At 37.5% G+C, this 15,071-nt stretch overlaps 1 long non-coding RNA gene across 1 annotated transcript; it reads left to right on the forward strand.

Moving 5' to 3' along the window:
• The first annotated feature begins 12,361 nt into the window (after positions 1–12,361).
• On the forward strand, positions 12,362–13,064 carry LOC146509573 (uncharacterized). Its single transcript, XR_014876516.1, has 2 exons — positions 12,362–12,556; positions 12,603–13,064. It is a non-coding gene; the product is annotated as an uncharacterized LOC146509573 (long non-coding RNA).
• Positions 13,065–15,071: the final 2,007 nt, after the last annotated feature.

Genomic DNA, 15,071 nt, shown 5'->3' on the forward strand with positions numbered 1-15,071 from the left:
TTTGACCAGACACGTGATTCACTTTGAGACACATGTTATATGGTCTTTGCCACCAATTGCATATTGAATGTGGAGATATCTAGCATAATGCTGACTCTGTGTCCCTGTACAAAATCTCAAAATAAGCAGTTTTTTTACATGGTCAAAGCCAGAAAGCCATTTTTTATAAGCACATGCACCAATTACAAAATCCATTAATATCTGTCACTTGTCATAAATCATACAACTCAACAGCTAGTCTCACTGTAATTATTGTAAAGCAAGAAGCAGAAGTCCATGATTAGGTTTAGTCATTATTTCCCACCATGTGATTAATCTCAGCTTTGAAATAATAAATTTGAAAAATGAACCAGTTCTATGTCAATGTTTTTGTAATTGTGAATTTGAGCATGACATACAATTAAGCCACAGAAATCTGTTCCTGACAGTCTCTTCTCCCTTCTTTCTCTCTGTGACAAATGCAACAATCAATGCTCTGTCATGTTTGTGCTTGTGTCAGAGCATCTAAAAATATCATGAAACCTACAAATGTCAGATTGAAAACTATTTGCGTGTCTCCGTTCACTCAAATGTCATTTTTCCCCCTTACACAACAGAGGAAAAAGCCTTAGATAATGCTATATATTTCTGTTAGTAATATTAACAAGAATACAATACATTTCTATTTCTATTGCAATATTTCAGTGTTGATTAGAAGCACTGCTTGTAACATTATCCATAGTTTATTTTCATAATTATTCCCTCTACGAGAGGACCGTTTTATTTCCATTCAGAGTACAAGTTTAAATGCATGCACATCATCTCAATTCCCTGCTTTATTTAAACTCTCATTAAAGCAGTTCCTTCAGCCCTTACTGAATTTATACACGCTTTACAGAGTCACATGTGCTTCAGTCTTTGCCTTCAAGCTTCAGTGAGCAGGTCGTATCTTAAATGCTAATTGTTAAAGGTTCACATTCTTGCTACTTAGTACTAGGAACTCTCATTTGGATTTTAATATATAGCTAATAAACACTGTTCAAACATAGGTCGAATTCAACATCAAAGTGGGGATTTCTCCTGGCTTCTCGTGAGTTTCTCATGATTTCTCATCACTGCTAAATTTTATTGATCACTTTGTTCAGCAGTTCTTCTTTATTATGGGAATAATCAGATTTAATAAAGTTATATGAGATTCAAAACTATCCTTAACCTTCCAACATAACATGTTTAGCACTTTCCTATGTATGAACTGGCTCCAAGACAATGCTGACTAATGTTTTCTGGCACACTGTGTTTTAGGGGAATCAATGTTTCCACAATAACTCGGCCAGGCAAGAATCTGCCCTGTGGAATGAAGGAAAGCATATTACTCCTAATGCAAACCCTATTATCAAAGACACACAGTCATACATTATTTAGCGAATGCCAGTTTCACAAGGCTGGTTCAAAAACAAACATGAATTATTCATCCATACCCAGATTTTCCTGGTTTTCTGAATCTAATTAATATTAAGAACAATCAGCTCACCACAAATCAAACACAATAACTTTTCCCCCCGTAATGCATGACGTTTATGAGGAAGAAGACAATGGCAAAATTTCATGACTGTTATGTCTAATAGGTGTCCAGCAGTGTTGCTTATTCACAGTGGCGGTAGAATCCTGCAGTTATATTGATTCAAGCCAAGGTTAAAGGTTTAGCTATTATTCTGCAGCTGAAAAGGGATCACCCTTTTTGCCCTGAGATCAATGAAGAGCCTGCAGCTATAATTACCACAAACTTGATGATGTTATTATAATGTTGGCATACAGTTGTGAAATTGATTATATAGCCCCATAAAATGCATGTCAGCGCACCCTGATATATAACCACTGTATCAATATCCCCACTAAACGTGACGTAATAGATACCAACACAAAGATATTACTGTCATGTTTGGGTTTTTTTTTTTTTATTTCAATTCAATTTTCAACTAACCACAGCAGAGATATACTGCTTAATTTAATCATTCTCTGGGATTAGTTTCAGTGGGGGGAAAAAAAGGTATTACTGTAAACAAGTTTCCACAGCTGGCAGTGCAACTGCTCATCAAATCCTTATACAAACAAGCAGCTGTTTGCTAAATTGTCCAAACAGGCCAGCCTTAATAATAAAAAAAGTCATAATCACATGGTCAACATTTCAAATGAAATTAAAACCAATAATACATGGTTTTAAGCATCATGACTACTTTTTTAAGTGAATATTCACAGATATTCACATATTTGAGCGCGCCCCCCAAGAAAAAAAAACCTACAAGTGTTTTGATGGCTACTGAAATTGCTCCAACTGTTGTCTAAATGTCACAGGTTACAATCCAGATGCCAGCTCATTCACACGAGGCCTGGAGGGAGCGTGATAAGGTTGCAAATGTCAGTTATGTCTGATAAAGTTTGGAATGGCAGATTTCTGCTCTGTTTGCACCGTTAGTCCATCTATAAAAACATATGCACAGAAAAAAACATGCTGATTAAAAAAGAAAAATGATAAATAAGAAAGTAATTACTTATGCAAATGTGTTTTCTTCATGTCTATACCCTTCATGTTGCAAGGTCCTATTGCCTGAGCAGCTTCTGACTTATGTCTTACTCATAATTTTATTTGATCATAGCCATTTCTCTAATATATCTTGTGAGTTTTTCTAGCTCAGATTGCCAAAAGCCGAATTTAAAATTATCCAAGTAAATGGATTTCAGTTAAAATGGATTTCAGATTAAATTAGTGAATTCCTCCATGCATCTATTTTTTTCCACCTATACAATCCAGGGCAAAGGGGTCAACAATGTATTGCAGAGCAATCAACTTCATTCTGTTAACCAAGACTGTATAAAAAGGCACAAAGCTTGTTTTTCACAGAATGGATAAGTGTTGCCTTGTTCAGAAAGCAGAACTGGTAATAGGCAGTGATTGAGAATTTGAGAAAGTAATATATGAAAAACACAACAAAGGTCCTGCAAACAGACCAAGAATTAAATCATAGCTGGTCTAACCATACAAGTTCATTTATGTTGTCTCTCAGTGCTGCTCTTTATTTCTAACAAGAGAGCAGCTGTCTTGTTAGAAATGATACACTTCCAGCTCAGTCCATTTAAACACAATAATAAAGTTGTAGTAAATGTTAAATGGCTTGAGTATTGAATCATCCATACTGTTAGCATTCTAGCATGCACTAATAAAGATAATCACTAAACATTACTGATTTGCTGGCTGCTGAGAATGTTGTTTGTTTGCGAGATCTAAACAAAAATCGATATTGAATGTCCATCCATCCATCCATCCATCTTCATCCGCTTATCCGAGGCCAGGTCGCGGGGGCAGCAGCCTAAGCAGAGAGGACCAGACCTCCCTCTCCCCAGCCACCTCCTCCAGCTTATCCGGGAGAACACCAAGGCGTTCCCAGGCCAGCCAAGAGATATAATCTCTCAGTGTGTCCTGGGTCTGCCCCGGGGCCTCCTCCCAGTGGGACATGCCCTTAACACCTCACCCAGGAGGCGCCCAGGAGGCATCCTTGTCAGATGCCCGAACCACCTCAGCTGGCTCCTTTCGATGTGGAGCAGCAGCGGCTCTACTCTGAGCCCCTCCCGGATGGCTGAACTTCTCACCCTATCTCTAAGGGAGAGGCCAGCCACCCTTCGGAGGAAGCTCATTTCTGCCGCTTGTATCCGCGATCTCGTTCTTTCGGTCACTACCCACAGCTCGTGGCCATAGGTGAGGGTAGGGACGTAGATCGACCGGTAAATTGAGAGCTTCGCTTTTACACTCAGCTCCCTCTTCACCACGACGGACCGGTGCAGCGTCCACATCACTGCAGCTGCAGCCCCAATCCGTCTGTCGATCTCCGGCTCCCTTCTCCCATCACTCACGAACAAGATCCCGAGATACTTGAACTCCTCCACTTGGGGCAGGAATTGAATGTGTGCCACAAAAACCATAACAATTTAACCCACCGCTGTTGAGACAAGTCATTGAAAGTTGCAAAAGTAAAACTAATGTCATAAAATGATAAGTCACAATATCAGTGGGATCAATCCTCTGGAGATATTAAAGAATAATTAAGACAAAATTTAATTTCTGTTCGTGAAATAACTGTTCCATGATTACACTGGCATCCAAAGGGTCACATGAATATAAACAAAAAAGTAATTTTATGTATAAGTAGTAATATGTTTGCAATATGATGTACACCAGAAATGAAAGTATACAAGTTAATGGTAAGACATTAATAAAAAAAATGGCTTCTAGCCCAGTTGTATATCATGCAACAACACATAGAGACATAGAGACAACATTAAACTAATCCCAGAGCAAAGACGATATACAAAGATATCAACTATTGAATGATCCCACTGCTTGTGCTGCTTAGTAAGACTTCCAAAGCTAACATCAAAACAGGAGCCTACAAAAAGAGAATTCGTTATCAGCAGGGCCTTGTGCTCCAACCCAGTTCTCTTTCACTCTCTCTAATGGATTAAATCAACATTAAAACATAATTCTTTAACTGTTTAATTATGAAATAAGTACAAAGATGAGAGTGTGTTGATTTTGTAGATTTTTTAAATGAAAAATTAATTAATCTATTCCCTTATTCATTATCTTCAAATAACAAGAGAACGATCTCAAAGCCGAGGACCCAGTTAAAACTAAAACTCTATTATTAAAGCCTGATGTCAAAAGTAAACTGTCTACTAGCATGGCTACTAAAGCCATATTGCAACACATCTGTCCAAAGACTAAATTGAATTAGCATAATGTTGATGAAGGAAGGAACGCCAACCTGAAGATTAGTGGGTGGTAAGCACTGCTGCTTGTTGGTTTTGCTACATCAGACATTTCTGTGCACTTTGTAATAATCAGAACTGAACACTAGTTTACCCAAATCTGCTTCTCTGACCCCAAATTGATTTTATGTCGTGTATTTAATTCAGCGGTCCCCAACCCCGGGCCTCGGACCAGTACCGGTCCGTGAGTCGTTTGGTACCGGGCCGCGAGAGTTGAGGTTCAGGTGTGAAATGTATGGTTTTCAGGGTTTTTATCGGTTTTCAGCGTTATTTTGTTATCGTTTTTATTGTTAACTTGGTTTTCCTGGGTCTTTTCACATGTGTTATGAATAAATCTTCTTTTTTTCGGTACCGGTACTAGTTTTATTTTGTTGTATTTATTCGCGACACCTTAAAGGCCGGTCCGTGAAAATATTGTCGGGCATAAACCGGTCTGTGGCGCAAAAGAGGTTGGGGACCACTGATTTAATTGATTGATAAAAAGAGTAATGATTACAAAACAGTTTTAGAATACCTGAAAATTTGTTTATTTTTTTCTGTTAATAGGTCAGAGAGTGTCTACATTATTTCTTAGATTCTGCAGCCTCCCAACCCTTTTTCAAAAAAAAAAAATATGTATTTACTTTTTTACATAGATCATAGTTGTGGATAATATACTGTTTAAATATTCTCTTTCATGAGTTTGTGTGAGAGAATGCCTTGATCACATGTGAGTTAATGGGGAGACCCTCCTTATTTATGCCATAAGATGCTGGTGCAGGAACAACACTGTGTTATTTATCTTTTTCCCCTTTGTGTTTGTGGGTAAGCAATTAAAATAACTGGGTCACTGATTATTGAACTTGTGCTTGCACAGAGCAGCACACTGGTATCATACAATATTGGATCTTTCCTTTGATAGCTCACTGTGGGGAAGTTTCATGTTTCTTGAGGAAAGGAGGAAAGATGAATAAGGTGAGGAAAGGATGTGATCTTCTGTTTGTTGTAGTCCTGATCCTTGTACTAAAGAAATGGAATGAAGAATGGATATCAAGTAGGTAAGGGGCCTATTGCCCCATAAATAGTATCAACAAGAAAGCTGCATAGGAGAAAAAAAGTCTTGCCAATGTTTTAGAGATTACTCGACAGAGAGTCAGTCTCAGCGAATACTCATAACCTCACTCACAAGCCCCAGTGCCACACCACCATGAAATAACACATGGGCCCTATGTCTGGAGTTTGAGATGACTGACAGCCAGTGGGACCTGTAAAACAGCCCAAAGCAAACTGATTACTGCCCCCATCAGTATATGGGCTGTCACTGTTATCGAGAGACTGTCAGACTCATTCTCGGTGTGATCCAAATCAAATGTGAGCATCAGTCATGTAGGGCAGCTGGGGGCATCAAACATCCTCTGTTGTTAACCCATTAACCTTGTTGTGTGATGTTAAATAGTTACGGGCTTTAATTTGAAGGAGAAACTAAGTAGTTGCCGCTCACTGATCCCACAGGATGTGGTTATGTTTTCTTACCTGATGAATACTGTAGACAAGTAGGGTGACAGATAAAGAGACTAAAAGACAGATAAATAACGATTTTATCGCATCTTCGAGATCTTCAAGCTAATAGCATATTCCCTTGATGCCTGGAGTACAGGCAGCTTCTTTGCTGTTATCCAAACAAACAAGAGCTTACATCTCTTCTCAGCTTCCTGTCTCGCAGCCTTGTTTCCTAGGTAACCATGTCAGATGAATTGAGAGGGGGACTGACGCCCTCCAGAGAGCCAATCCTCTCTCATCCAAAGTTTGTCTCACTTTAGGTCATGTGACATCTGTTCCCATGACAACCAGGTTGGAGGGCAGTCTGGATATCTCTTTGATCAAGGAAAAATGCCACACATGCCAGCAAGCAACCTTGAAATCAAGGAGGAGATGCAGATATGCACTGGCTCTTTATGGAGATGTAATAAGCTCCTGTCAGCTCATTCACAAAAGCTTTTGCTTACTTCTAGCACAGGAATAGCAAACATGCAATTATTTATTTTCTATCACCAAATCACAAAACAGTGAAATTAGGGCAAGCCTATAGTAAACCTATAGAGAGTGTCACTGAACAGGAAAATATATATATAACTAGCTTTATTATTTATTTGTTTGTTTGTTTGTTTATTGTAATCCAAAGTATAACCTTAGTTAAAACAATGGCACAAGAATAAGGTAAAGATTGAGTGGATGCCCCTCTTGTCAGCTCACAGAAACATTAATCACCAGCAGCAGTCACAAAACAGATTTTATTTTGTGAGCAGGTGGCCTTAAAGCCTTAAAGGTCTTTTGGTCTATGATAAGCATTTGGCCTTTCTAAGCCTTTGAGCTCTCGCAAACAAAGAACCATCCCAAACCTCTGGGCTGAGGTAAATGGTTGACTTTTCCAAGCCTTTTAGTCTGCACAAAGCTGTTGGAAAGCGTCCATCAGATAAGAGGTTCCCATGGGCATCCTTTCAATAAAATATGTGGCGGGCAACAAATTGGCTTTAGACACCTGTCGTAATATAGAAAGGCCAGTCATTTTTCTGCTCCACACTTGTCTCAAAACATTGGTATTAACTGGTAAATTGAAAACTGGTTAATTGGTATGAATAGTAAATTATTACAAGCGAGGACCGCAGAAAATAATCATTTAAGAAGAGCACTGATATAAAAAGGCTTCTTTCACATCTTATACTCTAAATCATGAGGTCAAATCTCATCAATGGAAAGAAAACAGGAAAAATCACACCGGATGTGATTTCTTGCAATTGCTTCAAACAGCAAACTTTGAAAAGGCAGGCAAAGAGAAAACATATTCTGATCTTTGGCACAGCCGTTTCTTAAAAAAAGCAAAGAAACCCTTTAGCACGGGCAAAGTGCAAATTCTACATAAATGAAGCGCACAATAAACTCCCACAAATGGTCTCAAAGAAACTGGACTTGCCTTTAAAGCATCCATATTTAAAGTCATAATAAAAAGAGACATTCAATTGAATTTTAAGCACCCTGAGGAAAGGCTATGTATGATAAGGTCGGATGTTTGGCCTATGCTTCTGGCCAATTTATCAAGAAATGTGCCCGAACTCTGAATTATAATGACCACTAATATGCTACTGTCTAACTTTTTGATAGGGTGACTTTTATTAATTTACTTTTAGAGAAATGTTTCATTAAAATTTCAATAGTAATTTAATGATGCATGGCATTTCAATAACATAAAATGCCAAAAGTTAATGATGTAATGGCAATAATAAACCAATATTGCTTTACTTTTTATTTTATCTATTTACTTATTTATTAATTTTTGTTATTATTATAATTTTTTTTTATTTGCTGCATGCAAATTAATTAGCCATTTGATGCATATTGGAAGATGATTAGTAGACAGTCTCCCCCAATCCAATCAAATGGCCTTACCCTGTAGCACAGTTACACTCAGCATGTACATGACTGAATAAAATGTATAATCATTTACTTGCAGTAGATTGTGAGCCTTAGGGACAGTATGGCTTAAAACACTGTATAGGGTCCCAATTAAAACTGTGTGTACAAAAAAGGCAGAAAAATACATTAATGCATTTGTTTTTGTCATGTTATATTAAGCAGTGTGTAAGTCATTAAAAATCTTAGTCCGTCATGATATTTAAGACATACGCTTGTGACCCCAGTTCAAGTTTTTTCATTTGCTTACTATCTTATGTTTTTAAATATAGGAATTAAGTCATGAAGTCAAAAGCAAAAGAAAAGTGCAATAACAAATTAACAATCTAAGACGTCACACCTTCACAAAGACATCGTGTAAAGGTGGAGGAGTTTTTTTCTTTCCTCCACACATTAATAAGAGGATGAATATTTTTAGTTACTTTTTCATCTCCCTGCAGTCTGACAGCACACAGGTGAACAACAGGCAAATCTTTTAATAAAGAATTAGCTTATATACCATCTTGCTACTCTTCCAGCGTTGCTGTTTCCTGAAATAGCCAATGCATACACCACAGACACACTCTCTGACTAAACGACTTCTTTGTTGTGTTGAAAGGACAGACACTGGCCAACCACCTTTAAGTACCTGGAGCAATAAAGACTGCTCCCCTGACAAGTTGCATGTCTCAGAGTTATTCTTCTGAAAGAGCTAACCACAACACAAAGGTGAATACTTTTTGAACTCAGTATTTCATAGCTTCAGATAGGAGTACATTAAAGCAATTGCTAATAATAAGGGTAAGATGGCGCTGGCACGGCTGGCAGCCTTAACCCAATTTCCCTCAGGATGAATAAAGTATTATCAATCAATCAATCAATCAATAACAAACGTGTTATTACATTTGCAGTGTAAATATCACACCCTTGATATCAACTTTTTAAAAAACATGTTACATACCAGAAGAAAATACAGGAGGATAGGACACAGAGTGCACCTCACAAAAAAAAAACAAAAAGGGAAAAAAAACACAAAAAACCCAACAGGCAGCAAACTCACTCATGAGTCAGTCAAATGCAGTGTTTGTGACTCATTTCAGCATATTAGAAGGTACCTGCTGTTGGCACAAAAAAAAAGTCAGGGCATCACTAAAGTCATTACTATTCATAGAAGCATGCTGCCATGGCTAAACATGTAAAGATAATAGCATCATTTCCTGCACCAGGTTCCAACTGAACACGGGGTTAATTTATCCATCAATATCCTGACCATTCCTACCCTGTAAAACAGTCAAATTTAGAAATCACATTACTCTTTTATCTTGTAAATAGCATTGTACTTATCTGCATCATTACAAGGATATTATATTTAATGGAAAAATATGAAAGCGACATCAGTCGCCTACCTTTGTTCCTGAAAGTGAACAAGCACAGTTACTAAAACAGAAAAACTGTTAGTTGAAAACAAAAACACAAACTATCAGTGCCATAAAGAAGGTGCTTTATTTAAGCATTACTCTATTACAAAATGCCTCAGAGATGATACTACTCTATTGTGCATAGAACACTACTTCGTTCATTTTAATTATCAAACTATAGGAGTTCAGTTTTTCTTTTGTTAAAGGAAAACTCAAATGGTGTGAATTATGCATCTAAAATCATTGAATCACTTACAGAAACATTTAGAATAAATCAAATGAAATAATATTTGTTGAGAGTCACTAATTAAAAAGTGTTATCACATGTTAATTGATTATAGTCACCTGTGTCTTTCAATTTCAAGCCACATATACAAGAGTACAGTAAGTTTGTGTGATTTAAAATGAAGACTTGAAGTATTATAAATAGATGGTATCCCCCTCTGCAATTCCTTCCCATAAGATATTTTAGCTATTCAGTTAAAATGGGTCACATTAAGAAATAAACAGATTATGTTTAGCAAGATGCTGCTGCCTTAACAGAGGCAGGAAATTATGCCTGCATGTAGTTTCAATCAGGAAAACACTTTTTTGAAAAAACAAACAATAGCGACAGTAAAAAAATGTAAGTTTAGAGTAACTACGGGCTTTGAGAAAATCCATTCTCATTGAAGGTTTACTTGGATTGGTTATGTGGTCTATCTTTTAAAATAAGGATCTATAAGTGTTCTTCCTTTGAAAGAATACATCATTTTCTACTGGATTAAATATGCAGGTAATTACATGGTACAGATGTTTAACATTAACAATGAGCTTTGTTTGGTGCAGAAGAGTGCTCGGTGTAGAGAGAAACTCCAAGTTTCAGCACTGTTGAGGTAAATGCCAAGTCAAGACAAGTCTGCGACTGATTCACTTGTTCAACTTATTACAAATGCCTCAAGCACAACTATAAAACAGGCAAGCAGGGGTTCAGTCATTATAAAGACAGACCAGCAGCCAAAGGCCCTGGATTGAAGCCTCTCTGTCGACCAATATCCACTCCACTGAAATGTCAATGAGCAAGGTGCTGACTCCTTACCACATCCTAAGCTGCTGTGTATGTAGATATATTGGATGTACCCTAATTTAAGACTAGTGGCTTTTTTGCGGGTGCTGGCTTTTTCAAAGAAAAAAAAACTGGTGGTGAAATGGACTGAAGTGTGACCTTTCTATGATTTCTCCATTGTTGGCAGCTTTTAGCCTATCCAGCATTTGCAATGTCATATGCAGCATAGACCTTCAAAATAGCATTTTATTTCTCAAAACCACACTCTGCTGAAATCTCTCCATGACTCACTGACCTATTTTTATTTTTATTTCATTTTATTTTCATTTTTCATTAAAAACAAATCAACAATTGCAACAAATAAGAGAAATACTTTCAACATATGTTTAAGTATTCAACATTCCAACATACTGTAATCTTTCCATCCATCCACAGATCACAGGTCTATGTGGGGTGGTGGTGGAGGAATTGTACTTTGTAAAGGTCAGCACAGGCTATACTACTGCAAAAAGGCAGACAATCACTTATGCTCACATTTATAACTGTGGTTATTTTTGAAGCACCAGTGAACACTTTTCCTGCCTGAGTGTTTTCAAAAGTATTGTTTTGACCTCAGCAGTGAGTCATGATGCGGTAATCATTCATGAGCTCCAAGATTAAATTGTATATATGAATATATGTTAATATATATCCAACAAGAGAGAGCAAAAACAAAAATAAAAGTAAAAATCAGTGTTTCAAACTGTTGATGTGAAAGCACTGATTGCTAAAATATTTTGTCATTAGCAGGGATAGTGTAATCCTAACAAGCATGTGTTTGGACCGTGAGAGGAAACCAAAGTGCCTCAAGAGTACCCACAAGCATCCAGTGCCTGCAGAGAACCTTCGTTCAATGAGGCTCTGATTTTTAAATAGTAGCGCAAACAAAGAAAAATCCACTCAAGGCCAAGGATTCATTTCAAAGGTGAGATCTGCAGCTTCTTTTTTCAGTTTGTTGAATTGCAGTTATGTACCAGGGCTACTGTCTGCTATGAAGTGTGTCTCTGAAGAAATGCTAGGTAGGTGGATTGTTGGTGTTGCAAGTGACATAATGGTGGCTGTAATGGGGCGATAAAAGTACATGGAGCCACACCCCTGTGTGGCAATCTCAGTAAATAGAAAAGGATGCCTCTCTTCCTATCTGGAAATCTACAGATGCCAGCAATAGAGGATAATGCTCTGCAGGAAAGCAGAACAAATCATCAAACCAGATGGTTTTCTTAGGAATCTACTGTAGTGGATTTTTTTTTTTTTTTAAATTCTTAATTTCCTTAAAGAGACAGAATTTTTTGTTGTTGCATTCTGACATTATTTCATATTTATTATTGAAGTTAAACCTAACTAACTGATCAAAGAGCACTGAGAGGGAAAAGAGGCTTTTAATGGCATCTCTAATGTTTGATTCAGAAGAGTATGAAGAGGAAAAAACAGCATATACATTTCAGTAAAAAAACAAAAAACAAAAAAACAAACTGTTACTGTAGAGTAAATGCGGAGCCGGCGGGCACGCCGGTACAGCCCCCTCTAGCTAGGGATGGGTATCGAAAACCGGTTCTTGTTGAGAACCGGTTTTCGATACTAAGCGGCTCGAACGCTCAAAAGTTTGGTTATGCTTTACGAGAATGGATGACAACAGGGCAACTTGCAATACATGAAAAGTAGATATTTCATTTAAGGCAGGAAACACTACGAATATGCAAAAGCATTTGCTCACAAAACACACGATGACCTCAAATGAATGTCGTGTTTTTAATTCCGCTCCGGACTCGTGAATCTCAACCCAGCAGCAGCGGTAACGTTTGCACGTCCTCTCCCGTTAATGCGGCAGGTAAATAATCAACTAACAGTGCATATTATGTTAGCTGTGCATTTAGGTGACCATGATGAGACAGACAGAGTCTGGCTGGCTCAGATGCTGGCAGTTCTCGCTGCAGTCTACCGTTAGCGTCTCCTTTCAGGCCAGGATAGACGAATGTCACCGAGCAGTGACTAAGTTTGTGGTAAAAGGCTTGCACCCATTTGCCACAGCAGATGCCCCCAATTTTCAGTAAGTGAATGTGTTTAATTGTAGGCAGGGACATTACTGGATATACTTGTGTAATTGCTACTGAATAATTTATGTTATACTTTGTTATTGCTACAGAAGAATATTTATTTTATTGTTTTACATTTACAATTTTTTTTCCTGGGGACGCTGTGACACCCCATTAAAGAGCTATAGGCTGGATCTCTTAAGATCTAACTGTTGGGTTTGTAAGGCCATGTTACTCCTAAATTTCTATCTTGTTCAAAGAGAAGATATAAAACAAAGTTCTAAGCTAATCGACCTTAGTGTTCTCCTTTTTAAAAAAGAATCGATAAGAGAATCGATAAAGAATTGAATCGTTAAACAGAATTGAAAATGGAATCGGAATCGTGAAAATCTTATCAATACCCATCCCTACCTCTAGCTTCTGCCCGGTGGCTACTGGGTGACCCCTCATCTGAGGATCCTCAGCCCTTCCCATGAGGGTGGCACGGATGCCCCTCCGGTGGTCCTCCTTGGGCTCTTGCACTCTGGGGCCTCTGGATGTCTGGGGCCTGGATCTCCTCCATGCCTGCTTCATGCCCTGGGGGACAGGGCTATGGCTCTCTACATCCTCTTGCAGACCATTACATTGGGAAAACCATTTGAATACAAGCGCGCCGATCCACACAGGTGTGCACATGGGTGTTCACTGTTCGTAGACTTAAATCACACCTTTCTTGGCTGCTACTTCAAAGCACATTGTGCGCTGTCTATCCTGCGTGCTGCACAACAACATTCAATATTTAGTATTTACTGCTGTTTACACTTAGCTAGATTAAAGCGATGGTGTTGTGTTTAGTATGTTGCTTTGGGTTTTTTTTGCTTGTTTTCTATTCTTTTTCTCTGAACAGGTGATCCAGGAGATATTTTTTTCCCCATTTCTCACTGTCCCTCTCCCCTTCTGTTTTTCTTTTCCTTCCTCTTTCTTTCTCCCTTTCCTATCCCTCACTCATGTCTGTCCCGTCTGTAACAACTGAAAATAAAATAAAATAAATAATAAAAACAAAGGTCGATCAAATGGACGAATTCGGCAATGCCATGATGATCCATTTGGCAAAATAAATCCATTGGGTATCCTTGTTGGTCTTCAGACAACAATTCTGACGGCTAAAGAACCAAATGGGACAGGCAAAAATAAATAAAAAAATAAATAAAAAAATAAAATAGACTAAACCTAACTAATTGATCAAAGAGCACTGAGAGGGAAAAGGGGCTTTTAATGGCATCTCTAATGTTTGATTCAGAAGAGTATGAAGAGGAAAAACCAGCATATACATTTCAGTAAAAAAACAAAAAACAAAAAAACAAACTGTTACTGTAAAGTAAATGCTATTTTTTATAAACTTAACTGTATTAGTTAAAGTTCAGAAAAATTTAACTGACAGAACTAATGAAAACCCTCACAGGCTTCAGAGCAAGTATGTCCACTGTATATACAGACATATGACCTGAACTGTTTTCATGGAAGAAATAAAAAATAAAAATATCCTTGGTAAGATGTGAAGAATCCAAAATCAGAGTCTAGCTTATGTCCGCTGTGGTAAAAATCACAACCCCTTACAGAACACAGTCTAACCTTCTAAATTACAATGCTGGCATTAAGTTTAAATGATCATTTTAGAGAAGATGCATTACTTGGTCCTCCATTAGAAACAGTAGAATGATAATCCAAAATCCTTTCAAAGCCAGCAAAACCACCCACAGCTATTTTCAGTGCACTTTTATTCAAATGTTTTCTAAACTATATATGCAATATGATAAACTGTTCTAATGCATAATTCAATGCAAGTTTTTTCTTCTATTTATTTATTTTTGTTGTTGATGGTTCTTTGTCATCTTTTTTATAACGAGGTTTAATTTATTAATACAAATATGATTATATAAAGTGCCTGGTTGTATATGTACAGATACAGACATTTTCCTATTAAGGAACAGTTACAAAAAAATGAGAAAGAATATTTACCAAAAATGCTTATCTATTTTTAAATCTAAAGTTTTGCTATACCAGAACTTATTCACACTACTAGAAAAGTTTAGGCCCTGCTGGAGGGTAGTCAGACACCCATAGCTGAAAGTGAAAGGAAAACAAGATAAGAAAATAGTTTCCTTAGCTATACCTGGGGAAGCTCACCCCAAGTCTAATGTGAAATGTTTACACCCTTCATTATGTTGTAGTAGTAAGTAGTTAGTTTAGGTACCGTGTGTTCAACAACACCTGACCACAGTTTTTAATATCACCATGGCTCTTTATTAGCCTGCTGAAGCAGAGATGATG

The sequence above is a fragment of the Neolamprologus multifasciatus genome, chromosome 10 (genome assembly GCF_963576455.1).
Source record: "Neolamprologus multifasciatus chromosome 10, fNeoMul1.2, whole genome shotgun sequence".
NCBI lineage: Eukaryota > Metazoa > Chordata > Actinopteri > Cichliformes > Cichlidae > Neolamprologus > Neolamprologus multifasciatus.